General features: G+C 38.5%; 1 protein-coding gene across 1 annotated transcript in view; it reads left to right on the forward strand.

Annotated features, from left to right (window-relative positions):
* The window catches only part of LOC145675957 (uncharacterized), a 468,482-nt gene that overhangs the window by 255,869 nt on the left and 185,211 nt on the right, over nt 1-27,402 (forward strand). The window lies entirely within an intron of this gene.

A 27,402-nucleotide genomic window follows, 5' to 3' on the forward strand; every position in this document is an offset into this window, starting at 1 on the left:
AGCTAACCAGACCATGGAAAAGAAGATAGAACTGAAATTTAATGAAGCTAGCAAGCAGTATGAAGAATTAAGTAAACGAATAGAACGGATAGAACTGAAATCAGACAATACGAAACAAACAATCGTCCAGGTGATGAACGACATATCCTCGCAGTTTGAAGAGAAGTTAAAAAGGTTAGCCGATGAGTGTCAAGAAAAGCACGATCATCAAAATCATGAAATCTGTGCTGTAAAAAAGGATTTAACGTTAATAGAATCTTCCGTTAAACATCAAAAGATCCAGTTGGCTACTATGCAGGAAGAAATTAAAACGTTACAGGCTAGAGACAGCATTTATCGCAATAATCTGGGCAGTGATCGCTTCGAGTTTCCCCAATCACCGGATATAAATACGCCTTCGCCGGAATCTGAGGAGGATATTATATTAGAGGAAAATTGTCCGAAGATCACTGTGAACGAAATATAAATGGTATCATGACACAGCACGCTACGGACCGGAACAACCACACCACAAGAACAAGGAGTGAGAAAAGAAAGGTAAAGTTAAGTGTCAAGATGAGCGAAATCAAAGCCATGAGTAAATTTAGTGGTAAGTGCAATGAAAATGCTAGTTCTTTCTTAGAGAAGTTCCAAGACGAATGCAGTATAATGTCTATCGACCGATCACAATACATGAAATTAATACCCCATGTATTACTCCCACCTTGTTCCTTATGGTTTAAGGCAATACGTGATCACATTAGTACATATGAGGAATTTAAAGCGGCATTGATCGCGAATTACGAAAATGACTTTTTGCTGGCAAACAGAGATGCCACTCTTAGAAATCAACATTTCAATCCTCGATTGCACAAATCTATTGTAGAGTTTGTTATAAATGTCTATAATGAATTAAAGGTTGTTAATCCCTTGCAATCGGAATCAAGAATAATTGCATCGATTCGCAATTTGCTTCCATTTAAATTACAGCAGATCTTATTTTCCACACAGTGTATGAGTTTCAGTCATTTATTAATGCTCGTACAATGCTACGAAACTCAATACCATGCTATGAATCTAACACAATCAGGAATGGGTAAAAATAAGAATAATTCAGATCATTTGGTCCCTGTTCGGAATTTGAATATCCGAAGTGTAAATAATAATGAACCGAACCTAAGACGAGTATACTCTAGCAATCAAAATGAACAAAATAGACAAGGTTATGTAGGGAATCCGCCTAACCTAATTAATCGTAATAATTCCTATGTTAGACCATATAGTCAAAATAGGTTTAAAAATAGACGAAATGTATGGAGAAATTCCACCAACGCAGCGAACTACGTGGATAGAAGTAATGGAAGGATAAGAGATGGCACTTCACATCAAGATCCAGGTATTGAAGTAATTTCTGTACAAAACAATAATACAGGACATAATCATGATTGTGCTGTACAGTGTACCCTATTGGAACCCTACTCGGGTATGAATTTAAACTAATTGCGGCTGATATGGTAGGGGTTAAACCCATGTCAGCTGTAGGTTCTCATGAGCATTTATCTAAAAATTTAAGCGATAATTTCTATGAACATTTATCTTCGCAATATAGATGAGTTAAAGGTTTGGAAGCCTACTCCGTATACAAAGGAAAAATGGATGCATCTAGTTAAAGAGTTAGTAGCACCCAACATTCTTGATCAAATAAATAAGAATGAAAAATAACAATAATAATGAAAAATGTGTTTATTTAATAACAAAAAGGTGTCTTTTGTTTCTGTAAAATAAATTTATTTACTTCCATTTGATTATTCAAACGTAGGTTATGTTTAATTTTTATTCTTTCTTATTAATGTGAGGAATCATAATTCAATTTATAATTAGTTAAAGGCAAAAAAAAATTACTTTATATCAGATTGATTTGTGTTTAATTGTCAAAGATTATGTTAAGAATAAGATCCATTCTATAAAATCAATTATTCAATAACTACCTTGAATGAAATTCTTCTTTATTTATGACATCTTAGTGCTACTATGTATACATTACAATTGCAACATCTAACTTATTTGTTATACAATGCGCCCGAAAAGAATAAATATTATTTGTCACATCATCGTTTGTAATAATGATCGAAACTAGTAATTTTGATAATTTGTGTTTCACCCTCGTTAATTATATTTCTAAGCGACGATGTTTTTAATGATAAAGAATAAATAATAATGTAATAAAAGAGAAATATTAATGAAATCAAAGATTTATTGTAAATGTATTTATGTGAATGATAATAACTAATATTATATATATATATGAGGGTTAACCAAAAAATAATGAAGATATATACGAGGTGTGATCAAAATATAAAGAACATATGTAATATACGAACATTAATCTAATTAGACCAGTGGTTCTTGAATATAAAAGCCAAGCCTACTCATGACTTTTATATTCAGTCCCTTTGTCGGGCGACATTTTCTATAACGAAATACTTTAGTTTGTATAATATTTACCTGTACCGTGGGCAAAAAGTGCTCATAAATATGTAATATACTTAGTAGAATGTTCATTTTAAATTAACAAAAAAGAAGAATGTTTTTGATATATGTAAGAGATTATTATGGGATAGTTGTGGCTATGTACATGTTATATGTTGACCTAGTCAAGTGAATTTATGTATTTTACGGTCTTAAAAAGAATATTTAAGACATATCAAGCAATAAAGGTGAGACTAATGATCTTTGAATATCTGAGTTGATTCTTGCATAAAGAAAAGTTATTATCGCTTCGTAACATATATTTTACCAGACGGACCAGGTTGACGACGCTTGTCTATAGAGTCGTTATAAAATGCTACGATAAATGCTTCCGTCTAAAACTAGACTTAAGTATTTCTCATAAATTGTGACATATGTAAAATGTTGGAATTTTTTTTTAACATTTGTCATAAATTGTAAATACACAGAGTATGTTTGAATTTTTTAAAACATTTTTCGTAAATTGTAACATGGACAAAATAGTTTTGAAGTCTTTAGCATTACTGTAAATTATAATATCTAGAATGTTTGAAATCTAAAAATATTTTCGTAAATTGCGACATACATAAAATATGTTTCCATGTTGCTTATGTTATGTTTTCAGTACATGCTTTTATGGTTTTAAATAGATTGACGTGCCAGTAGAACCAAAAATGTATTATGTATGTAACATAGTTTATTCTTCACCAACATTAAACATTGTGTTTCCGTTGTAATTTGATTGATCCTGCATATCTGTTGCCCCTCCAAGGGAATTTCTCTCATAGGACATGGATTTCCAGGTATTTATTTCGTACAACACGATGCAGCGCTCATTAGGAGAAATTCCTCAGTACACGTAAAGCTGTATAATACATTAGGTACAAGAACTGAAACTTCCGTTGGGAGTAATTAGGACCACATAGATGTGCTCACTTGGCTACACGCAAAGCAGCCGTAATTTTGAAACAGTGCTAAATGGCTTTTAAGCGTACGTTACAGTTGAAATTGTTTTCTTCTGATACTACTCAGGTCAGTGTTTCATCCAGGTATCTTAGAGGAAAGAAACTTCTTTGCAAAATGATGAAATTCTCTTCCAAACTTGTACAGATTAAGAAAACGGGGGTTACCATATAATGACTGTAAATAAAGTCATTTTATTAAAGAGAAAAGAAAAAAAAAAGAAAATCTTCTCATTCTTAGCGCTTTTGCGTACAGTTAACAGTAGCAACAGATGAAGGTAATAACTGTACACACACACACACACACACACACACATATATATATATATATATATATATATATATATATATATATATATATATATATATATATATATATATAGACAAAAAATCTAAAAACACTTCATACAGGACACGTTTGGCCCTCCACTGTACAACACGTGTTGCGGTTGCCGATCGTTTTTTGTTTTCAATGTGTCATGTGGATCTTCCTCTTCCGTCAGCAGTAACCAGTTCACCTGTGACTGTCGTGGTGTGAAAGTGGTGCGGTAAAATGGGCGACCTGACGGACTTCCAAAGAGGCATGATCGTTGGTGCCCGTCTGGTTGGAGCTTCAGTGGCAACATTGGCAAACATTGTGGGGTATCGAAAGGCACTGTGTCCAATGTCACGAGGCTATACGCAATTCATGGGCAAACGACGTCTAAAAAACACAACAGTGCTCGAAAGACAATCCTGTCAGATAGGGACCGGAGGGCATTAAAACAGATTGTAGCAGCTAAAAAGACCACTGCAATGAAAATTACGTCTGAACTCAATTCCGGCCTACAGAACCCGGTTTCATCAAAACAGTGCGACGGGAACTTCATAAAATAAAAATTCATGACAGGGCCGCTATTGCCAAACCCCTGGTCACAGAAGTAAATGCGAAGAGGCGTATCCAGTGGTACAAGGACCACAAGGCGTGGACTCATGAACAGTGGAAACACGTAATGTGGTGCGATGAATCGACCTTCACCTTGTTTCAAACAACCGGTCGTGTTTACGTATGGAGAACACTGTCGAAGGCCTATAATACAGACTGTCTAGTCCAAACTGTAAAGCATGGGGGTGGTTCTGTTACAGTATGGGCAGTGATATCGTGGTTTTCTGCAGGTCCCATCATAGCTCTGCATGGAATGATGAATGCTAAGGCGTGTGAGGCCATTTTTGGGGGACCAGGTTCTACCCATGGCCCAAATATTGTTCCCAGATGGTGATTACATCTACCAAGATGATTTGGCACCCTGTCACGCTGCAAAAACGGTGAAGTCATGGTTTCAGGAGCACGACCATGAGCTATAATACCTCCCCTGGGTCCCACAATTACCAGATCTGAACATCATTGAGCCATTGTGGTCTGAGTTAGAAAGGCGTGTTCGGTCTCATTACCCTCCACCAGCATCCCTTACGGAACTGGAGCATGTTTTGGAGGAACAATGGTACAAAATTCCACACACCACGATTCAGTAGCTGTATACATCCATTCCACGTCGGATCCAAGCTGTTTTGGACGCAAAAGGAGGCCCCATACCATACTAGGTATGATTTTCACACTTTTGCAAACGTTTTAGATTTTTTTTTTTTTTTTTGTCCAACCCCTGTATAGACCAACCTGGGTGCACAAAAGTTTCCTTCCGGAATTATAGGCTGCCAAAGACATGAAAAAATAAAATTTAAAGGTCCATAGCTCCAAAACTGTAGGACCTACCGTAGTTGGGTCAAGATTTTACTTAGGAACTAATATGTACCCTATCCAAATATCCACGTTTCAGAATCCTGAGGTGCTTCCACAACAATGTTTATAGAAGTCCTTCAAATTATATACCTGAGCCAAACTCCCTCTATATATATATATATATATATATATATATATATATATATATATATATATATATATATTTTTTTTTTTTTTGGATAGTGCACATATTAGTTCCTAAGTGAAGTCTTGACCCGACTACGGTATGTCCCATAGTAGTAGAGCTATGGATCTTTAAAGTTCAATTTTTCCATATTTTTGGCAACCTATAACTCCGAAATGACGTATTTCTGCACCCAGGTCGATGCATGCGTTTTATCTTATCTTGGTGTCAGGAATCACCTCTCAAACGTTGTCGGTATTGTTGTGAAACACCCTATATATATATATATATATATATATATATATATATATATATATATAGAGAGAGAGAGAGAGAGAGAGAGAGAGAGAGAAAGAGAGAAAGAGAGATAAAGGTATATAATGCATAAAGTCGAACGTCTTTAATAACTGTATTTTTATTAACGTGGATGCGTTGTTTCCAAAAATTGCACTCCCTTTCGTGCAAGGACCTGACTCGATTCTATGTGAGTATTTATCACTATAATTTCCACAGCAGTAAAGATGAAGCAGAGTTTCAAGTCTTTCTGAGCAGGGAGGTTATATGAGCCATGAATCTACAGTATTCATTAAGTACTGTTTTTACGTTTGTTTGCTGATGTGAGATACTGTTCTCGGGTCGAATTTAACCATAAATTGTGTCCGGGTAATTTTCGCGAGGTTCTCCCGTTTTGCTGTCATTAGTGTTGCCCATGAGACGAGACGAAAAATAAGATTTTCTGGTCTGGTCTCGTCTCGTAAATTTTATCGAACTCTCTCGATTCGCTAAGGATTCAGTCTTGTCTCGTCTCGATTATCGGATTTTCTCATTTTGTTCCCAAATGTTTCAAATCTTGTTCTGTAAATTTGAGTACAAAGTTTATGCCGTTATGTTTTCCATAATTTCATTTAGAACTTATCAAAATCCTTCTGCGCTACGAAAAGTCCACGAAGAGTATGATATAACAATATTTAAATGGCGATTATTATTGTGGAAAATATTGCCTGACGACTTGTACAATCCGCAGCAAAAAAACCTGTGACATGAACATATAAGTTTTTTTTTTTTTTTTTTTTGAAACTACGCCTAACAGCGCAGGGAATCAACATAACGTCTAAGTAGCACGAATCATGCCAGGAGAAACCTCAGCGTCCTCCTCTGTACACTTATTTTGGAGCAAAAGACTTCATCGTTTCACAAAAGAACTTACATGCTCATGTTGCAGTTTTTTTTGCTGCGGACTGTACACTTTCCATATTTCTATAAACGCACTTCATTGTGTTCGTACAAACCTTTTATCGATATTTATAGTTTTTATGTTGTAAGTATAATATAACCTGTAAGTCATATACTGCAAGTCATATAACGTCTAAGTCATATACTGTAAGTCATATAACGTCTAAGTCATATACTGTACGTCATATTTATAGTTTTTATACTGTAAGTCATATAACGTCTAAGTCATATACTGTAAGTCATATAACGGCTAAGTCATATACTGTAAGTCATATTTATAGGTTTTATACTGTAAGTCATACGAGTATAACACTAGAGCAGTATTTAAGGCCTAAGACTTGCATGAAATAGTGTTGCTCACGAACTCGTAAAATTTCCCATCTCGCCTCGTGAGCAATACTAGATTCGAGTCAAGACATATATTTTCCAATAGAAACACACATTTTTCGAGAAGAGGTATAAGTTTCATGATATCTTTCAAAGACGAAACAGCTTTAACGCTTTTCTCATGCGCTTGTCCCCTCTTAATATTCCCAGTTGTCTGACGTTGTTGGCTTAACATTAAAAGTATATATTTTGTCTGGGAATTAAATTCTAAACTATGCACATAGTGAACATGCGTGCAGGAAAGTATCAATGCTTTAGTATTTTTAATAATTATAATTTGAGTCACTTAATTTTTAGATGTAAGTTTACAAGTGCTGTGCCGTTACTCTGTGTTAGTTCATTGCAGCTTTTGGAATAATTTGAAATGGCTTCAGTGGGTTTGGTGAGAGCCTAAGTGTGACATTTTGCCTCCAGCTCATGCTTTGACTGACTTTGTTAAATACGAGATGAGAACACTCTCAACCCACACACTGGAAAAGGTAAAATGTTGGAAGAAAAGAGGAGAGGATTTAGACGAGATAAGTTGAGGTGGATTTTACAATGTCCTACTTTCTTATACATCTATCTGGATTTAGCCGTCAACCATCAATCATCCAATTCTTCTGGTCGTGGCATTTAGTGGATAATAGATCTTCCTTCTTGGGTCTCTGTACGTTTCATTTGCAGACACTCGCACATAAAATGTACCCAATCCTTTACTCAAAGTTATTTAAAACAGGAACGTCATTTAGGGCTTCAAGGGACCCTGAGTTTTAAATCTATGTACATTTTATAATCAATATTATAACAATTACTGAAAACTGTACTTACGGTATAAGGGAGTTCTGCCCTCTCCCCTTCCACAAACGAGTCCTGAAATGATGCTGTTGACTTAAACCTGTGTTATAATTCAATGTATAATAGTATTCCCAGATACTAATGTGCAGGGGATGTGCACTTGAATGGGGATATCTAGGATATAAGGACAGACTGAACATGAAACCTCATAGAGCGTCATAAGGGCGTGTAAGCTGTACGAGGTCAAACTGTGGTTAAACGCCACTGCAGTGAAGCGGAAGAAATGCCAGGCCTTTAGTGAGGGTGTCGTGACTACGCGGACAGTGCAACGGTGGTTTAACAAGTTTAAGGACGGTGACGAAACACTCAAAGACGCTCCACATATCGGAAGACCAAACATGTACAAAATCAAGATCTTCAGGCAGCAATTGAGGCTAACAGTGGCTAGACATGTGAGGAACTGAGACTACAATTCAGTGTCAATGGAGAAACCATTCGGCAACATCTCCATCAACTTGGGAAGTTGGGTCAATGGGTCCCGCATGATTTTACTCTGGGCCAGAAGGCAACACGAGCAGACATCTGTGTTTCTTTGCTGTCTCGTCTGAGGAAGGAGCCATTTCTGGATAGGGTGTCGAAATGTGATGAGAAGTGGATCTTGTACGAAGCTCCACGGCGTTGTCATCATTGGTTAGCATCTCATGAACCGGTTCCAAAACAGCCGAAACCAGCACTGCAACAGAAGAATGTCCGCCCGTGTTTGATGGACTGCTTGCGGCATCGTGCATCGGGAACTTTCGGGTGATGGAACCTGTTTGTTGAACCTGAATTAATATCAAAAACAGTTTCTCGGTATCTCTTACGATTTCAGTAGAGAGAGATAAGGGCTGTACCGTGTTATGCAAAAATGAACTAAGCGCCAAACTTTGAAAATCCACGTAAATGCGACGATTGGTTCCTGATACGCATTAGAACGTTTTGCACAATCGAAAAGAGAGGGAAGCCAACACCTTTCTAAAAAAAGAAACATAATTTCACTTTTGATTACGGCCAGAGATGGAGTGGGTCAGTGGGTCAAGTGGGTCAAGTTTTCTGAGTGGGTCAGTGGGTCGTGGGTCAACAGCATGTGACCCACTGCGACCCACCACCCACCATGACCCACTGCGACCCACCACCTACCGTGACCCACTGCGATTCACCGACTCAGTATGATCTACCGACCCTCTTTGCTCACTGCATTGTAGAGAGTATCTTCTGAAGACTGGTAAATTTGTCTCCGTTTTACTTTCAAGACCTTCATTTGCCTTTCTTTTCCACTTGTTTCTTCCTACTTACCTGAGGTGAATATGTCTAACGAAGTGAAAAAAGAACTTCAGGACTTTCGGATATTGATAACTATAACTTTTAGTATATAGTTAGGCCTTAATTCAAATTAGGATGTTATATTGCTTTTATTATAATGCATAATAAATTTGAAGTTTGGATTGTACGCATAATTGTATGGAAAATTTTACACTTTTTTTCCCTTTACGTTGGTCTACTTACTTTGATTTGGAACTTTGAAATTTTATCCTTTTTTCCACTGAAAAGTATTGATAATTACACAAGGAAATAATTATACTATGATAATTTAATTGAAATTCATCCTAATTTGGCAAATGGCAAACAGCAGTGTGGTAATTGAAGTTGAAGAAGGAGGGAAATTCCCATTCACCTCTGAATACTTTCCAGAAACCTCGTTCCCTTTCGCTTTCTAGACGGGGAAGGGAACTTGGTAATGGCATCAAAACCTTCGTGTGTAATTACAAAAGTTAAATTTATAAACAAATAAGAAATCATCAGTTTATCAGGCTTTAATTGATGATTTATTCACAAGATTCCCTATCAAAGGCGTGGTAGATGAAGTTTCTGTTCTACATGGGTCGACATTGCCAACTGACATGGTCGATATGGAAAAGATGTTGTATGGTGATAGAGAAATGATACTTCTTGCTGAGTATTTCAAAACTGACCGAGAAAAATCGTTATCAGACTTAAGTCTAACAAGTAGATTGTCGACGAGAAGTTTCAGAAATCGGGTAGAAGTATTATCAATTTCTACGACAGAGTGCGAACGAGGATTTCCCCTTATGAATTTACAGATGACTGATATTAGAAATAGATTAAGTGCTCAAACATTGTCTAACTTGTTGCACATCAGTGTTAATGGCCCACCGCTAGACAAGCTCAAAGTAGACGAGCTAGTTATTTCTTGGCTGAAGGATGGACATCATTCCACTGCGGATGATTTACCACGAAAAAGTTACCAACAGGAAATAAACCCGATTTCAGATTTGTTTTAAGGTGGCAAATTATGAGTTATGAAAAATGTATACTTGTATTACTAATAGCTTATTTGTGTTATTCAACTTTGTACCTAATTTTTAGTAACTCTCTTCTTTGGTTTAGGTAAACTACTTTTGAATAAATATTCATAATAATTGCAATTATGCATATTTGTAACAAATTTAACGTGGTGTTTTAGTGATTACACAAATTACAATTATGAGCATACTTTATGGAGATGCTCTCATATAGGGTACCCGAGCACCTTTATACCCTATGAATAACTGATTTTTCAAGTCTTTTGTGAGAAAAATACTGTGAACTCAGAAACCACAAACTTTTCCATATTGTACAGGGGTATTTTCCTGCGAATAGAAGTTTCTTGTGGAATGCGTTCAGAAATCAACACTTGCAAGAATACTCTCTTAGTACAAGTATATTTTAGGCACACACTAATTTCCCCCCACCTCGAACTGTTTCAATTTCCTCACTGACAAACACTTTACCATTTTATATCGTAAAGGTCAGATCCATCGTAATTGTAAGAGTGGTGCTTGAGCGATTGAATAGAAATTCAAACTCCGATTAGTGACAATTTCACAGTCTTGTTTTATTACAACTGTAAACTCTTTAGTCAGTTCAGAAGAGGCCGTGGATCGTGTTCAGAGTTGACGACGATGGATTTTGGTGAGTCAGAGTAGGTCACAGTGGATGAGAGTGGTTCATGGTGGGTGGTGGGTCAGAGTGGGTCACCGTGGGTGGTGAGTCATCGTGGGTCAAAGTGGGTCATGGTGGGTCGTGGGTCATGGTGGGTGGTGGGTCAGTGGGTCGTGGGTCAAGTTTTCAGTAATTTACGGCTACATTTATGTTGGACATCAACCTTTATACGTAATTTTCTTAAAAGTACGAAAGTGGCGCTTAGTTCGTTTTCGCATGACACGGTACATATGGAACCTGTTTGTTGAACCTGAATTCATATCAAAAACAGTTTATCGGTATCTCTTACAATTACAGTAGAGAGAGAGCAGGACAGATATGGAACCTGAATCCATGTCAAAAACAGTTTATCGTTATCTCTTACAATTACAGTAGAGAGAGGTAAGGGAATATATAGAACCTGTTGGTTGAACCTGGATCAATATCAAAAACAGTTTCTCAGTATCTCTTACGATTTCAGTAGAGAGAGATAAGAGGATATATGGAACCTGTTTGTTGAACCTGAATCAATATCAAAAACAGTTTCTCGGAAGTTGCGTCATTTAGGGGGCAGGGAGGGGCAATTGCCTCCCCTGAGTTTTGAGATTTATATTGATTTTACCAATAGAATAGTCGTAAATTAGTGAAAAACACTAAATTTTACTTTTATCAAGGGGTCTTGCCCTCCCCCCAAGCAAAATTTGAAATGACGGTCCTGTTTCTTGGTATCTCTTACAATTACAGTAGAGAGAGATCAGGGCAGATATGGAACCTGTTTGTTGAACCTGAATCCATAACAAAAACAGTTTCTCGATATTTCTTATAATTACAGTAGATCCCGCAAACTCAACGTAATATAACCTGGGACAGTGACGAACGAAAATGCCGAGTATTACGGAATAATTAGTTGGTTATTCACAACTCATACTATTTACTACATATTAGTGTAATTAGAGTTCTAACTCAATACACGAGACAGAAAAGTACAATATACGCTAAAATAATTTGTTAGAAGTTACGACAGGTTTTTCGTACAAAACTGACGAAATAACTAGTTTCTCGTTTAAAAAAAATCTAGTAATGCTAGACTGTCTCTTATTTCGTCTGAGTGGTTATTTGATAGCGGCTACCGGACTTTCTTGATCCTCTTCGTTGCTAGGAGGGTCTTGTGTGTGGGATCCCGGGTTCGATCTCCAGCCAGGTAAGTTTGTGGTGAACTGCATCGTCTCCGTTTTCTCACACAATCACATTTCACCAACTGTTCCATCATCATTTACTGACCTTATTCATCCGTCTCCCTCAGCCTAAAGGGTATAATCGTGGGACGTTAAATTGAAAGATTTTTTTTATTATTACAGTGAAACCTCGCTTAACGGACAGCTCTCAATAACGGACACCTCTATAATACGGACGGATTTTTTTGTCCCGGCAAAAATATATGTTCTCTTACGGAACAAAACCCTCCCTTTTACGGACACTCTCAGATACGGATGCGGATAGTTCTTTTTTTCCCCCAAAACGTTTCAATAACCTCTTCATAACGGACAGGAACTATTCTCGGTTCTGCGATATATTATAGGAGACAGAAAGTATCACACACATTCCACAAGTGCATCTATCATCAAACAGAACAACTTCAAGCTAAACTTAAAATCCTTTTTTTCTTTCCGCAATAAATTGCTTTCTGGTGGAAATCCTAGAAAACCTTCAATAAGCAAAAACACTCATGCAGAGTTAGTGGTATGGTCAAGAATTCTATACGGATTTTCCCTTCTCTAACAAATTTGGTACTTTTTCCTCTGGGCCTTGCATCTTTCCTGACAATTTCATAAATACCAAAAGAAACATTGTTTGTTTTGTAATAACATTTTTCAACGAGCAATGTTTTCTCTCTTACTTTTTTTGAAAATCAAAATTTTTCTTTTGCACAAATTGGCGTGTGTCAAACGGTTGGATAAATAAATTTGCAATTAATCGCGGTGAAACAGAAGTTCTCCAATTGATCCAGCAGTTGCAAGCAAATTTCGAACAGAAACTAGTGTCCGTAGGATGTACGTACACTTCAGACAACTACTGCAGACTTTTTTCCCACGAAATTTGGTAGGTTTTTTTCCACATTTTCAGTATTTAATAATAATATTGCATACTTTTTAAAGCTATTTTTACTTTTAGTATAGGCGGTATGTGAATTTATGGATTTTTTTACAAGGTAATGACTTGTCCTTAAGAAAATTACCATACACGCATTATCATTTGCATTATACGAACATATTAACACATCTCCCAACCCAATAATATTATTTAATAGAAAAGAATTTCTTCTTCATCCGTCTCAGTAATTCAAATACGTACTAAATAGAGTATTTTCATATTGAATTTTACGTATTTACGCTCACACATAAAGTATTTACTGTATATTACTGCATACAATTACCATTGAGAGAAATTAAATTTTTGTAACCTCTCTGTAACGGATACCTCTCAGTAACGGACAAAAATTCCCGCCCCATTGATGTCCGTTATTCAGAAGTTTCACTGTACTAAAAGGGGAATGGGGTAGCTTAGAAGTTACGCGAAAAGAACATAACTGGCCAGTAAATTCGTTAGATGATTCAAGAATTAGTGTCACAAGGGAAAAGGAACAACATTCGCCAGAATTGAATACCTTAACCAATCTTTGAACAGAACATCAAACCATGCGTCATGCGGCAATGTAACCATTAAATTACACGTATTAGGAATGAACTTTATCAAGTTCTGTAAGAAAAAATAAATAAAAATGGGTGAGTGGAATAAAAGAATTATTTAAGGGGGCAGACTACTAAATATTTTTCAAAAGTTAACAATTTAATCTTTTTGTCAGTTTTTCGTAAGTGAAAAGAGATAATGAAATGTAACTAACCTTAGTAATAGATAATGTTATTCTACACCCGAAAATACGAATTAGAAGAATTTTCAGTGTTGCCATCCATAGAAATTACAGTGTGACCAGAATTTGAATTACCCAAAAATCTAGGTTATGGCAGCGACTAGAAAAATGAACTCAACGGCAATTGATGACTTATCATGCTGTCTGTGTTCCTTGTTAACTACTTTTTAAATAATATTTGTATGTATTTTTTAATAAAGAGTACAAAATAAATAATATTTAATTATCAGTAGAATTAAAACACAAATATTATTTAAAAAGTAATAAATAAGGAACACAGACAGCATGATAAGTCATCAATTGCCGTTGAGTTCATTTTTGCTAGTCGCTGCCATAACCTAGATTTTTGGGTAATTCAAATTTTGGTCACACTGTAATTTCTATGGATGGCAACACTGAAAATTCTTCCGATTCATATTTTGGGGTGTAGAATAACATTATCTATTACTGAGGTAAGTTACATTTCACTATCTCTTTTCACTGACGAAAAACTGGCAAAAGAAAAAAATGTTAGCTTTTGAAAAATATTTAGTAGTCTGCCTCCTTAAGGGGAAGGAGGGACATTTTCGCGCTCCGACTTTAGTTGATAAAAATAATAGGGAAAATGTGCTGCCATCTTTTGTTGTTAGCGTTTCTCTCAACTGCCCATAAATCCTGCACACAACCTTCCCAAAGCGTGTGGAACGCTCTAGCTCTGAATATTCGTGAGTTCTATTCCGTGCGATTTTTTAATACGATGTAGTCACTTTACCTAAAGACCAACCTTACTATAGAAAAATATAATTAAATCACCTTCAATTTTGACGAAGAACAAGCAGCTAATTTTTCAGCTAATGAACCTTTCATTAACACATTTTGAAAGATAGCAGGTTGGTGCTGGTGAATGCATGATGCGAAGTTTTAATAAACGTAGATTTCAGAATATGTATATGAAAAAAAAAAAAAAGTGTAGTAGCGTATTGAAGTAGCTTAATTTTCGTTGAAGAGAGGATTTTCGACGCCGGTTTTGTGTTGTGCACGCGGAAATTGAGCGGTGTGACGTCAATGGCGATCTTCCAATTAGGCGGAGGTAATCTGTGAAGGAAAAGGTGATCCCAGGCTAATGACAGCATTTTCTGACTGACGAGAGGCACTAATAGAATTCTCTCGTAACGTACAGCCTGCATTCCGTATACTTCAAAAAGTTGGCGTGCTGGCCGCCGTGATGCAATTACTTTCCCTCCGCCCTTTCTTCCGAGAGGGCAGAAATCCAGGAATGTCAAAGGAGGGTTCGTGCTCTGAAATTGAGTAAAGTCCCTAAATTGAAATACTATTTAGAGATCAACATGCTCGCTAATTATTAACTAATGGAAAAGGGTAATTGCTATTGTTGGCTTATTAGTTTTATTCGACTATACTCTTCAGAGGCTTATTGCAAGAGTCACGATACAAATGATACATATAGCCTGTTCTGTGCATGATCAATTACATGTTTGAAACAAGTGAATTTCGTTCCACATTGTAGCACTACGATGGACTTTCAAACTATGGGGTTAGTTTGTACTGTAATCAGAAATGATAGATTTTCAGTTCCAGTTTCAATAGAAAGGTAAAGGAGAAATTGAGTCTACTTTTGGGACGGTGAATCTATGTACGAGGCAAATCCAGAAAGTTCCGGAAGTGCCGAACAGTCGTTCTTTCAGAAAAAATATTCCGCGGAGACACATTTAGTATTCCGGGGGGTACTGCTAGCCTATTCTATTTATTATTATATTATAGACGCATTGTTTTGGTCTCTCCGAGGGGGGCACTCTTAGAGCCCCGGGGGGACAGTAGCCCCCAAATTAATGTCTGGAAGAAACACTGGTATCGAATAGTCAGAGCGAGACGCGCTTGCACAAGAATGAGAAACAAGTAGTGATAACGTAGCACAAGCGCAATTTGTTGGAATCAATGGTGAGAGGTCTGTGGTACGGTAAACATGACTGCGCACGTACAGTCAGTCTCCTGCTGAGTGCGATGCACGCACGGTAGTCAAGTTTCTGTGGGGTAAGAAGTTGTTGGTGTCTGAGATCCACCGACCGAATGTCATGAGTGAAGGTGTAGTCAGAAAATAGTGCAAACATTTCATAGCAAGCCCCATCAATGTGAACGATAAATACCTTAATGACCTATCGTCCATGGTTACACGTGAATAGATGGAAAGTGTACAGAGAGCAATTCTGCAGAACCGTTCGTTCATAATGTCCACACCCTTTTGTCAGTGTCCGCAGATCTTCCATTGTGTGCTGCATGAATCGTCATCAGAGACTGTAGTTTTCCCAGTTGTGTGTAGACGGGTCCCAGAATAACTGATAGCGGAGCACAAGAGATGCTTAGCGTCTGCACTGACCTTCCTGTTGTGTTACCATCACGAAGGTGTACAGATCCTCGATCGTATCGTCACAAAGGATGTGACATGGATATCCTACGTGACATCGCTGTGCAGTTCCGACCTCGCATCAAGTGACTTTCGCCTGTTTCTCCCTGAAGCGATTTCTGGTCGAACAACGTTCTGACTAGGGATGGGCAAAACAGTTTTTTTAAAAATAAAAAAACGGAAACCGGTTTCTAGAAAAACCGAAACCCGAAAACCCGACATTTCGGTTTTCTCCAAATCCGGTTCGGTTTCTTCCACCGAAACCGGTTTCAATTTTTTTTCCAAAAACCGGTTCGGTTTTCACAAACTTTTGGGAAACACATAAAACTATTTCTATGGAAACGGATTCGGTTTCCGGAGAACAACAAAACACTGCTGGTCAGAAGGGCCGCGGTGGCTCAGTGGTAGAGCGTTCATCTCTGGTGCTTGGGGTTCCGGGTTCGATCCCAGCCCCCGCCAAGTGAACTTAATGGTGGTCAGACACCGTGTGCGTGGGTTTTCTCGGGGCTCTCCCGTTTCCTCCCACTTTCTTCATTCCACCATTTCATTCATTACTCATCATCACCGTCTCCTTTAGCCTAACCGGCATAAGCGAGGGACGTAAAACTCAAAGATTTCATTTCATTTTATTCTGGTCAGAAATAGAACAAAAGAAAACGGAACCGGTTTTGAAGAAAGCCAAAACCGAATCTGGTGGAAAAACCGATAACCGGCTTCGGTGAAAACCGAACCGGTTCTGGAAAAAACCGAAACGGGTTTCGGTGAAGAACCGAACAGGGTTTTGGAGAAAACCGAAAAACCGTTTTTTATGCCCACCATTAATTCTGACAGCGCAGCAGAGTAGCAGACGATTATGATATCTTGGTTCCAGTTTTTGACGACATAATTCTTTGTTACAGTCTCACAGGCATAACAAAACTGGTGTAGCTTTACGACAAATACCCATTCTTGCCATGTGCAGTATAATATTAATGCACTATAATATATTTGTCGGTAAGAAAATGACTAAAATAAGTAAGGAAGAGTAACGCTAGACCTTACCCCTGTCAATGTGAGTTTAATAAAGAAATAAATAATTAAATAACGAATAGAAATGCATTCAGTGTTGTCCCTCTCAATAAGAGTGTAATAAATTTATATCAAAGAGCAACACCTTTGGCATTCCTCCTGCTGTTGGCAGGCTGGCTGCCATGTACTTACTTGCCTAAACTTGGGCTCAAATGTCATTGGGACTATCACCAATCAGCTTAGCGGTTTCGAAAATTATAGATTTGACACTGATGCCAGTCATTTTCAGATAGGGCCACTGTGGCTCAGTGGTAGACCATTCACCTCTGGTGCTTGGGGTCTCTGGTTCGATCCTAGCTCGTGCCAAGTGAACTTTATGGTGGACAAACACCGTGTGTGTGGGTTTCCTCGGGGTTCTCCCGTTTTCTCTCACTTTATTCATTCCACCATTTCATTTATTTCTCATCATCACTGTTTCCTTTTAGCCTAACCGGCATAAACGTGGGACGTAAAACTCAAAGATTTCATTTTCATTTCAGTCATTTTGAGCATGTTATTTTTCACGCTTTTCCCTGAAACCCCACGACAATGAGGACTAAAGTTGGACTTGAACCGCATTGGGCGTATTACCATCCATCTCAGTGGCACCACAATAATAAATTTCACTCTAATATCAGTGATTTTATGTATGTTATTTTTCACGCCTACTAACCTCCCCGTATGATGATGGGAGTTAAGCTGTACTTAAGGGAGTATTACTATTCATCTTATCGACCTAAAAAGTATGAATTTGACAGTAATATCGGTCATTTGAACATGCTACAGTCGGCGAGATCTATCTTGGCAGTGACGTCAGCGCTCTCAGTTGCAAGTCTACCAACTTATGCTGTTCACAAATAGTGCTTAGATGGCACACTGAACGCTTCACACGTCACATCGTAACTGCAGTTTAAAATAATGCTGGTAGAAAATTAGGGAGAATTTAGATAACAATGTATTTGTATTTATATAATACTAGTATATGCGTGTATTGTTATGACAAAGAACCCCATCAGGATTCTGCCGCCTATAGTCGGACAATTTGTCCATGCCGACCAGATGCCGCGGTCGGATTGCCGGCGCCGGACGCCGGCATCTTTCAGCGCGATTTTCGACCGCGACGAATAGTTGCCTTGGCGAGCGGTCGGCAAACAGCCGGAAATGAGCATTAAATGCGCCGGCAGCGCCGTCGGAAAGTTGTCTTGCCGAGCAGTCAGCAAACAACCTTAAAGGCGCAGTAAATGTGCCGGCGCCGCCGTCGAAAAGAGGCCGGCATAAGGAGTCGGCAGAGGGTCGGAAAGAGGCCTTTCCGATTGTTTTGCCGGCTCTGACGGTCGGCAACAGTCGGCAAAGAGTCGGCAAAGGGAATTTTACTTGACGATTTTCGACCGCTTGCCGCCTCGGCAAAAGGTCGGCAACTTTGAACAAGTAGATCGTCGTGCCGCCGCGGACGGGTGCCGGCTGCCTCCGGCGGCCCGCCACCGTCGACGGCGGCAATCCATCTTTCCGACCGCGACGTCCTGATGAGGAAAGAAAAAATAAGATTACGCTAATAATTATTAGAATATTTTAAAATGTACACAAGAAATTATAACAATAAACGTAGAAATATTTTACTCTTAACTTTAATCTATGATTGGTGAGCACCCGAGATCGTCTGAATAGTCGCTATAAGATCCAGGTCCGTTTTCCCGATCACCATCTGTTAAAGAACTATCGGGTTCTGAATGGCTTCCAACAATCACAATTAAATTGTCAACCTCTCCGTCCGTAAAACAGTCCTTTTCCCAGTAAAACTGTTCCCATTTACGCGAGTTTTCCACAGCCTTCCCAGGCCCGTATCCAGGGGAATCTGGAGGGCCGCCCCCTAAATTTTTGCTGCCCCCCTAAAATTTTAACGGTAGGCTTGCAAATGAACTATAATATGGTTGGATCGCGCTCCCCCTAACTTCAGCCAGCCCCCTCAGCCGGCCGGTCTAGGGGGGTCTAGAATCTGCATTTCTTTGTCTTTTTTTGTATATTTGGTCTTGCTTTACCGGGTGTTACGAGGGTTGTCTTGTATTTAGACTTTTCTCCTTTTTCACAATTCGCCACACGGATCTCTCAGTGACACATGTTGCTCGGGAGGTTTTACGAAGACTGTCAGATTTATTATTGTTTGCTGCAAAAAAGTTGTAAACATTAAAAACAACAATGTCTCTTGCATCACTATGCAACGGCTTGTCCTTCTTTATGGTACTATCAAACATTCTTATACACAAAATTTCGAGAACGAGAACCAAACAAAGGATTGACAACTCTCACAAGTCACCACACACTGTATAGCTCTATACAAAGAAGACACGTGCTTTTCAGTTCATATAATTTCGCTTTTGTTTTCTGGTCTGTTTGTGTGTGTGTGTGTGTTTCCTGGAAGCGGTGTTCTTGTGTCCTATCGGTAAATGTTATACTCTTCGAAGTTATTCACTAACCCCCACGCTCTGTTTCCGCGACCAGGAAACACGTTCACATATCATCCTCTAACTCAAGGACCGTGATAGGTAAAGACATGGGGGTTTCTTTAAAAATAAACGTTGGACTTCCCTTCCCATTTCGTCCACAGCATGTTTGTGTCTATCTTCAACAAAACGAAAGTTTGTAGCATGTTGAAATCTGAATGTTGTTAGAACAGAATAAAGCATAAATGGCTATCATTTAAAATTATTTTCCACATACTTATAATATAAAATTCAAATATAAAATAACCATATTCTTCATGAAAGTTATATAAATATAATAGTAAAAAATGTAGCATTTATGTCTCCTCGAACTCCAGTTATCGTTATACAAAGATGACAAGTATATTTGTTAGAAACGAATCTCCCATATTCGGTTCATTTCCTTTCGCTTTCCTGTTGTAGAGAACGGAGCGTGTTTTCAAGTTGGTATTTGTGTTCGCGCATTTTCTCTTTCCTGGGATTGGACGTTAAATTGAACGAAGCGTCTGCCTTAACCAGTAGGATGGCATTTGAGCAATAGCGGTGTCCACGTCACTGCCAAGATAATTCTCGGGCACTGTAGTTTTCACGCTCTTTCAAGCCTTCATGACAGTGCCTTCAACGACATCGGCAGTGTTACTATTCGTCTCAGCGACCCCAAAAACTATGAATTTGACATTAACATTAGGCGTTCCGGGTATTTATTATCTCCTTCTATGCATATACTTTGACTCTCTTATAATTTCTTCCCGTGTTGAAATTCGAGAATTTAGGATTTAGATTTCTGGACTTTCGGCATCTAAGGCCATTTAGCTCTTCACGTTTTTGAGGGATGACGTCCCTCGGCGAGCACAAAATCCGGGGAAAGGGAAGGAAGAAAGGATTGGGGAAGGAAGGAAGCGGCCTGAGACCTATAAGTTAGGCACCACCCCGGCATTTGCCTGGTATGAATGAGGAAAATATCATTCAGGGTGACTGGCCTGTAAAAGAGTTTTACAGTTTTTCGACCGAGTGGCCCCACCGGGAATCGAACCCGGGACCACTCGCACCGAAGGCGAGAGCGTGTCGAAATTCGAAGTAGGGCTTCATACATAGGTCTGGCGAAGATATACCCGTGAACCATACTTGCTGGCTCTATGACACTCCTTTGTACGCAAAAAGCTTATATCAAATAAACAGACAGACAGATAATCATTATTTTATTATTAGTAAAGATAAGTTTTTGCTACATTTTTATATGACTCACTATTAGCCGTTGAAATTATGATGACGGAGCAATCGGGAATCGAACCCAGGGCTACATACAGCAAATAGACTCGGGCTGGCCACTAGATGTACGGAGAGAGCTGCTTTGTGTAGTTTAATATACAAAAAGAAAGTATGTGGCACACGTAAAAACGTAGGTTACATGCGTAAATCCTGTAGTTTTTGGACTTAACGTACAACCCTATTTAACATCCTCCAATAAACGTATAACTAAAAACGTATGTTTTATACGTACTTTTGGTATGAATATTCCGAATAAACGTACTTTCCGTACGAAAGAAAGAACTGTATATAGAGGGTCAGGATCTCACACACAGATTGGCGTAGATAACATATAGCTGACGTATGTAACATACGTATGCGAAAGGCTGTTACATGCCAGACATCCTGCAGCATGATGTAACATCTAAACGGGAAAAGGGCAGTACGTGTGGATAACGTAAGCTCCGTACAGATTCCCGTAAACATAAGGATTCCGTATATTTATATATACAATATACCGCTGTCCGTATCAGGGTTTGAAAAAAACCGTTTTTTTAAAAAAAAGCCGAACCCACCTGGGCCCATATGAATTTTTCCGGGTATTTGGGTTTATTTGTTTTTTTGGGGGGGGTAATTTTCTATTTATTGTTGTTTTGAAAAAAAAATGCCGCCATTTTGAAATTTTGCGTTTATCGCCGCCAAAATATGTGCAGCTAATTTAGAGTGTCCCGGCTTCTAGTCTGAAACTTTCTACGTAAAAGACCGAAAATTGCGCTTTGTAGCGTGGATACCCGCTAGTTTGAAAAAAAATGCCCGCCATTTTGAAATTTTACGTTGGTATGCCGCCAAAATCTATACGGAAATTTAGTATGTTTCGTGCTTGTACCCTGAAAATTTGAACTTAAAAGACCTAAAGGTGTACCCTGTAGTATGTGTGGTACAGGCAGACGAACGAACAAACGTAGATCGAATCATCCCAGGAGCCTCAGTAACGTTCAGCAAATAACATAAAATATATTAATTTAAAAAAAAGATTGTTGAAGTTCACTTCCGATACTTTGTGCCTTCAATTATGGGAATTTCCCGAGCACTTCTTTCGCGACTTTTTTTTTTTTTTTTGTTAATTCTTCTTCGAAAATTCTGTACATTGAAACTTCCACTAATACAGAAGTTTGAATTCAGCACTGGAAATATTGATAGTAAGTGTTACGTAGTTTTCGGAACTCTGAGCATTAAGCTTCTTAAATTTGACAAGAATTTTCACCCTATTGCTGGTGTTGATTCTTCAGAATGCTTATTTGAAGAGTAGCAACAAATGAGTATTGTTGTTGGAAAACCAAATTTTACTGAAAAAAATAATTGTTACCATCAAAGGTACTCAAAAATAATGCTAATAGTTTTACGAATGCACTACGTACTTACTGGTAGTTCCTGCACCTATTGCCTTAACCCATCAAACATGAGATATAACGTCCTTCGGCATCGCCGAGTCGGCGAGCACACTATTCACGGAAAGTATTTTCTAAAATATAAAATTGTATATTTTACTTCAAATAGACTATAAGCATCATTCATACATTAATTTGATTTATAATTATCTCAAGCTAAGGTAAGGTTTTTTTATTCGTTCTATGCATTCAGAACTTTACAAAGGTCTTATATTGAATGTTGTTGTATCCCTTAACGTGAAAGCACCTAATTCGCCCAAGGAGAGTTTAAAATCTGATAAAAATCACTTTCAATGTGAACACTTTAGTTGTACTAATAATGTACTAACAAAAAGTTCAAAAACCCATGTGGGTTTTAAGGTGTTTTTTTTTTCAGGTGGGTCCAACCCTGGTTCGTATGCATGCGCACAAGGCGAGATAGAATTTTCCTGACTAAGTTCGAGCCGAGAAACATCTCTTCCATTAGAGAAATATGTATTTTTCGAGTCGAGACATCACTTTTACAGCACATTTTCAAGACGAGACAGCCTTATATCTTGTCCCATGCGCATCTCTGGCTGTCAGGTTCTCACAAGTAAACCTTACGTTTGGGTGAATCGAGTTGCTGGCTGAGACACATATGAGAAAGTAGTACTAAATGTGATCAGTATTTCAGTGAAGTTATAGGTGCGAAGCTCCAGGGATTTAGGAGATACAGCTACCAGAACATCACATGGAAGTACAGAATAGTCTTCATACAGTTGGAGGTAAAAGCTCTGTAAGACCTCTTGTAACGACAAAAGGTGAATAACAAATATATGGGTACATATTAGGACTAGGGGGAAGTCATATAGTAAGGGTATACCTGACGGCGGCCATCTTGAAATCCGCCATTTTGAATTAAGGTTAAGTTTTTAAAATAGGAATAGGGTCATGTGATACATGATTTAAGGCGCAAAATTAATCAAAAGAACAATGGTGACGTTAATTTTGATTTAGGCGCAACTGGTAAAAAGTTACAGGGAAATTAAATATTGTTGCAGCATGTGCATTAGTCCTTTACCCCACCTTGTAAATTTTGTGTTAATGATAATAATTAAATAAAATGCAGAATAAGTGGATAAATATTAGGTCTATGGTAAGAGTTGCCTTGGTGGCGGCCATGTTCAAATCCGCCATTTTGAATCAGACAGAAGTTTTAAATAGCGAGCGAGAAATAGACGTGAACAGGATACAAGAAAAACAACGAAATGGCGTGCAAGTACAGCATCAAACAACTAACATTGTAACGCCACCATTGTATTTTTGATTAACTTCTAGCCCGAAGTCATCTATTGCATTATTCTATTCCCATTTAATTTTGTGCTGGTTAATGATAAAGCAAAAATGGTTATACCGTTGGATTTATGGTAAAATTTGACTATTAATAAGGTGTCACTGTTATGCGGTTTGTTTAAAACTTTTGTCTGATTCAAAATGGCGGATTTGAACATGGCCGCCACCAAGGCAACTCTTACCATAGACCTAATATTTATCCACCTGCATTTTATTTAATTATTATCATTAACACAAAATTTACAAGGTGGGTAAAGGACTAATACATATACTTCAACAATATTTAATTTCACTGTAACTTTTTACCAGTTGCGCCTAAATCAAAATTAACGTCACCATTGTTCTTTTGATTAATTTTGCGCCTTAAATCATGTATCACATGACCCTATTCCTATTTTAAAAACTTAACCTTAATTCAAAATGGCGGATTTCAAGATGGCCGCCGTCAGGTATACCCTTACTATATGACTTCCCCCTAGTCCTAATATGTACCCATATATTTGTTATTCACCTTTTGTCGTTACAAGAGGTCTTACAGAGCTTTTACCTCCAACTGTATGAAGACTATTCTGTACTTCCATGTGATGTTCTGGTAGCTGTATCTCCTAAACCCCTGGAGCTTCGCACCTATATCTTCACTGAAATACTGATCACATTTAGTACTACTTTATCATATGTGTCTCAGCCAGCAACTCGATTCACCCAAACGTAAGGTTTACTTGTCAGTATACTGTAATTTGTGAATGTCAAAGCTACGAGAAATGTGAACCTACAAATAAAGAGGAATCCAAAGCATGCTTGTTACATATTATCCCAGAATCGAACCATAGTCTACAGTCGAAAAGTAAGGGGAAAAAGCCGAAACTACCAGGGGCGGATCCAGGCTGCATGTTTGGGGGGGGGGATTGGTCGTTCGAAGTCAATAGGTTTTATTTTACATTTATAATACAAAGGTGAAAATTCTTTGGATAGGTTGGGGGCGCGGTGGCTCAGTGGTAGAGCGTTTACCCCTTGTGCTTGGGGTCCCTGGTTCGATCCCAGCTCGCAATGTGTGGACTTTGTGGTGGACAAACAGCGTGTTCGTGGGTTCCCCCGTTTCCTCCCACTTTCTTCATTCCACTATTTCATTCATTTCTCATAATCACCGTCTTCTTTGGCCTAACCGGCATAACCGCGGGACGTAAAACTCAAAGATTTCATTTCATTTTTTCTTATGTTTTATTTTTAAAATTAAAAAAAATCCTATTCTGGGAAGGGGGACGATGGTCCCGATCGCCGCTCCCTGGATCCGCTCCTGAAACATACATACAAAGGCAAACGCGCTTATTGTATGATACTCTACAAAATTAATTAACAATTTTCTTCTTTAATTGTACCTTTCTCTTTATATATATTTGGTTATACGTATAAGTAAAATAATAATCCGTTGAATTCGTTGTTTTGTTGAAACTTGATGAAAGCTACCGGTACTAATGTTGTTGACGCATTTCATAACAACAACACACCATCACCTAATCACGCTGGATTCTAATGGAATTTCTCAATTTCCCTGGGATATTTAGGGCTTTGTGGCTAATCTTCACACTGAATGCTGCAGTGTCTCTAAAATCTGGGATTCATTTTTCTGTTCTGCCGTTATTAACTTTATTTGTGCATTAGCTCGCTCGTTCCGCTCAGAAAATGTCGGATTCTTTTTTTTACCCTGATTTCTCATTTTCTAACGGTGAAAACGTGCCTAAATGCTTAGTCTGCTATAAAGGGAAAGATGATACATTTGATCACTGTTTCTTTCTCTCCGGTTTTTTGTTTCTCTCTGCTTGTGTTAACGCAAAAGAGACTTCCTGCGTGTTAGTTAGTCAAAAATCTCAAAGAAACAACATCGCATAATAACATGCCTTTTATAAAACTTATAATACATAGGACTGCGTATTCTAGTAACAATTTCTGGGATTTATACTTTCTGTCATAATTTCATAGTTTTAAACAGGCGCGGCTGTAGAGGTAGTAACATGGAGGCATGACACAACGTACAGGTAATAACAATTTCTTTTTCTCAGGTCAGCAGTTTTTCGATTTGTTTATCGCAGCTGAGCTAGACTAGATTTCCATGTACTTTTTCTACCTTATATCTGGTGTCATTTGGTCCGTACCAGTGTTCGAAGTAAGACAGTATGGGATGGTATGCCATACCGCCTCTGGTTTTTCAGTGATGAAGACATACCGTCTCTGGTTTTTCAGAGATGAAGACATACCGTCTCTGGTTTTTTAGTGATGAAGACATACCGTCACTGAAAAGTGAATGCTAATATAGCTTTAATTAATCTATTTTTATACACAGTAATTGGCGAATAACTTTGAACGTCAAAGATTTTATTTCTTATGTAGAAATAATTTCTAAGTTGCCAACACCGATACTTTTGCTACCTTATCCCTATCTTTTGCTTTTAATATGAGGTGTCTACAAAGGAGTTCACCCCTTGCTCCTACGCAAGAACTCTTGTTCGTTACACTTTGTTGTGGGCAATCACCATGTGCGTGGGTTTCCTTGGGGTTCTCCCGTTTCCACGCACTTTCTTCATTCCACTATTTCATTCATATCTCATCATCACCGTCCCCTTTATAGTGCGGCAGTTTAGCTAGAATATTTCAACATATTGTGCACTTTTTGATAAAAGCACCAAATTTGGCACAGAGGTATACAGATGTAAGATGAACAAATTTGGATGTGGAGCCATCGGCCAACTGACTCCTGGCGACCGTGGTGGCCATTTTCCAAAATGGCTGCCAGTGGACACCCGAAAGAGTATAGAAGTTAGATAAATTTTGTTGCTGAATGTTTTAGTGAATGCTTTGAAGAGATGTATGCCAGATAATTTGTAAGTTATATATATTTAGTTAATGATTTTACAATTCAGAGCATTTCCCGTAGGAAACACACAGTGGTGTGCATTCCAGACTGGCCTTCCTGCTCTTGCACTTTTTCATGCAGTCTTTGCATTTGAAAGAGATGAGTTCCCAGCAGATCTTGGATGTTTCGGGTAGCGTTATTCATAAGGGTCCATACAGGCCGCTTTCCTTGATCCAACTTCATTCGGTTGGTGATGGCAGTGTTGGTGCAGGAACCAGGGTCTGACCCCAGACATGTCCGCCCTGCTATACTGCTCTTCGGAAGTGCTTCTCCAAGGATGCTCTTGTCGGTGGTATCAGCTGGACGTTGCTTTTCTTTGGAAACAGTTTGCGACGTGCCTTGTCAATGTCCGTTTCTGTGCTTGTTCTGTCATAAAGCAGTATGATGAACCTTTTAATTATATGCATGGCGTCTTCATTAATACGATCTGGTGCAGTGGATGGAAGAGTGAGCGTCTGCGTGAGCTTAGGTAACACTGTCCACACTGTCTATGCTGTACTCTTTTCCAGGTCTGGCGAAGCAGAAGACCGTGTCGCAGCCCGTCAAAATATGAAACATCGGTAGTGCCTGAGCATTTTGAGGACCCAGAGAGCGAGCAATCTCATGGGCTACCAAACAACGGAAGGATACCCACATTACAATTCCCTCATTCAAGGTGTGTATCAGAGCAACCGCCAAGACAACAACATCAGTGTCTAGTGTGCAGATGAGGATCTTCTTGTGGCCATTGTGAGCAGCGTGGGCGACGTGCAACATAATACGGGTATCGGCCTCCTCGTGGTTGCAAGGTGCCAGGGCTGAAGTATCCAGAAGAGGTGGCTTTCTCACGACATCACTGCCTTTAGTGATGAGCAGCTCCTTGTCT

This window comes from Thermobia domestica, chromosome 18 (assembly GCF_964235325.1).
Source record: "Thermobia domestica chromosome 18, izTheDome1.hap1.1, whole genome shotgun sequence".
Taxonomy (NCBI): Eukaryota; Metazoa; Arthropoda; class Insecta; order Zygentoma; family Lepismatidae; genus Thermobia; species Thermobia domestica.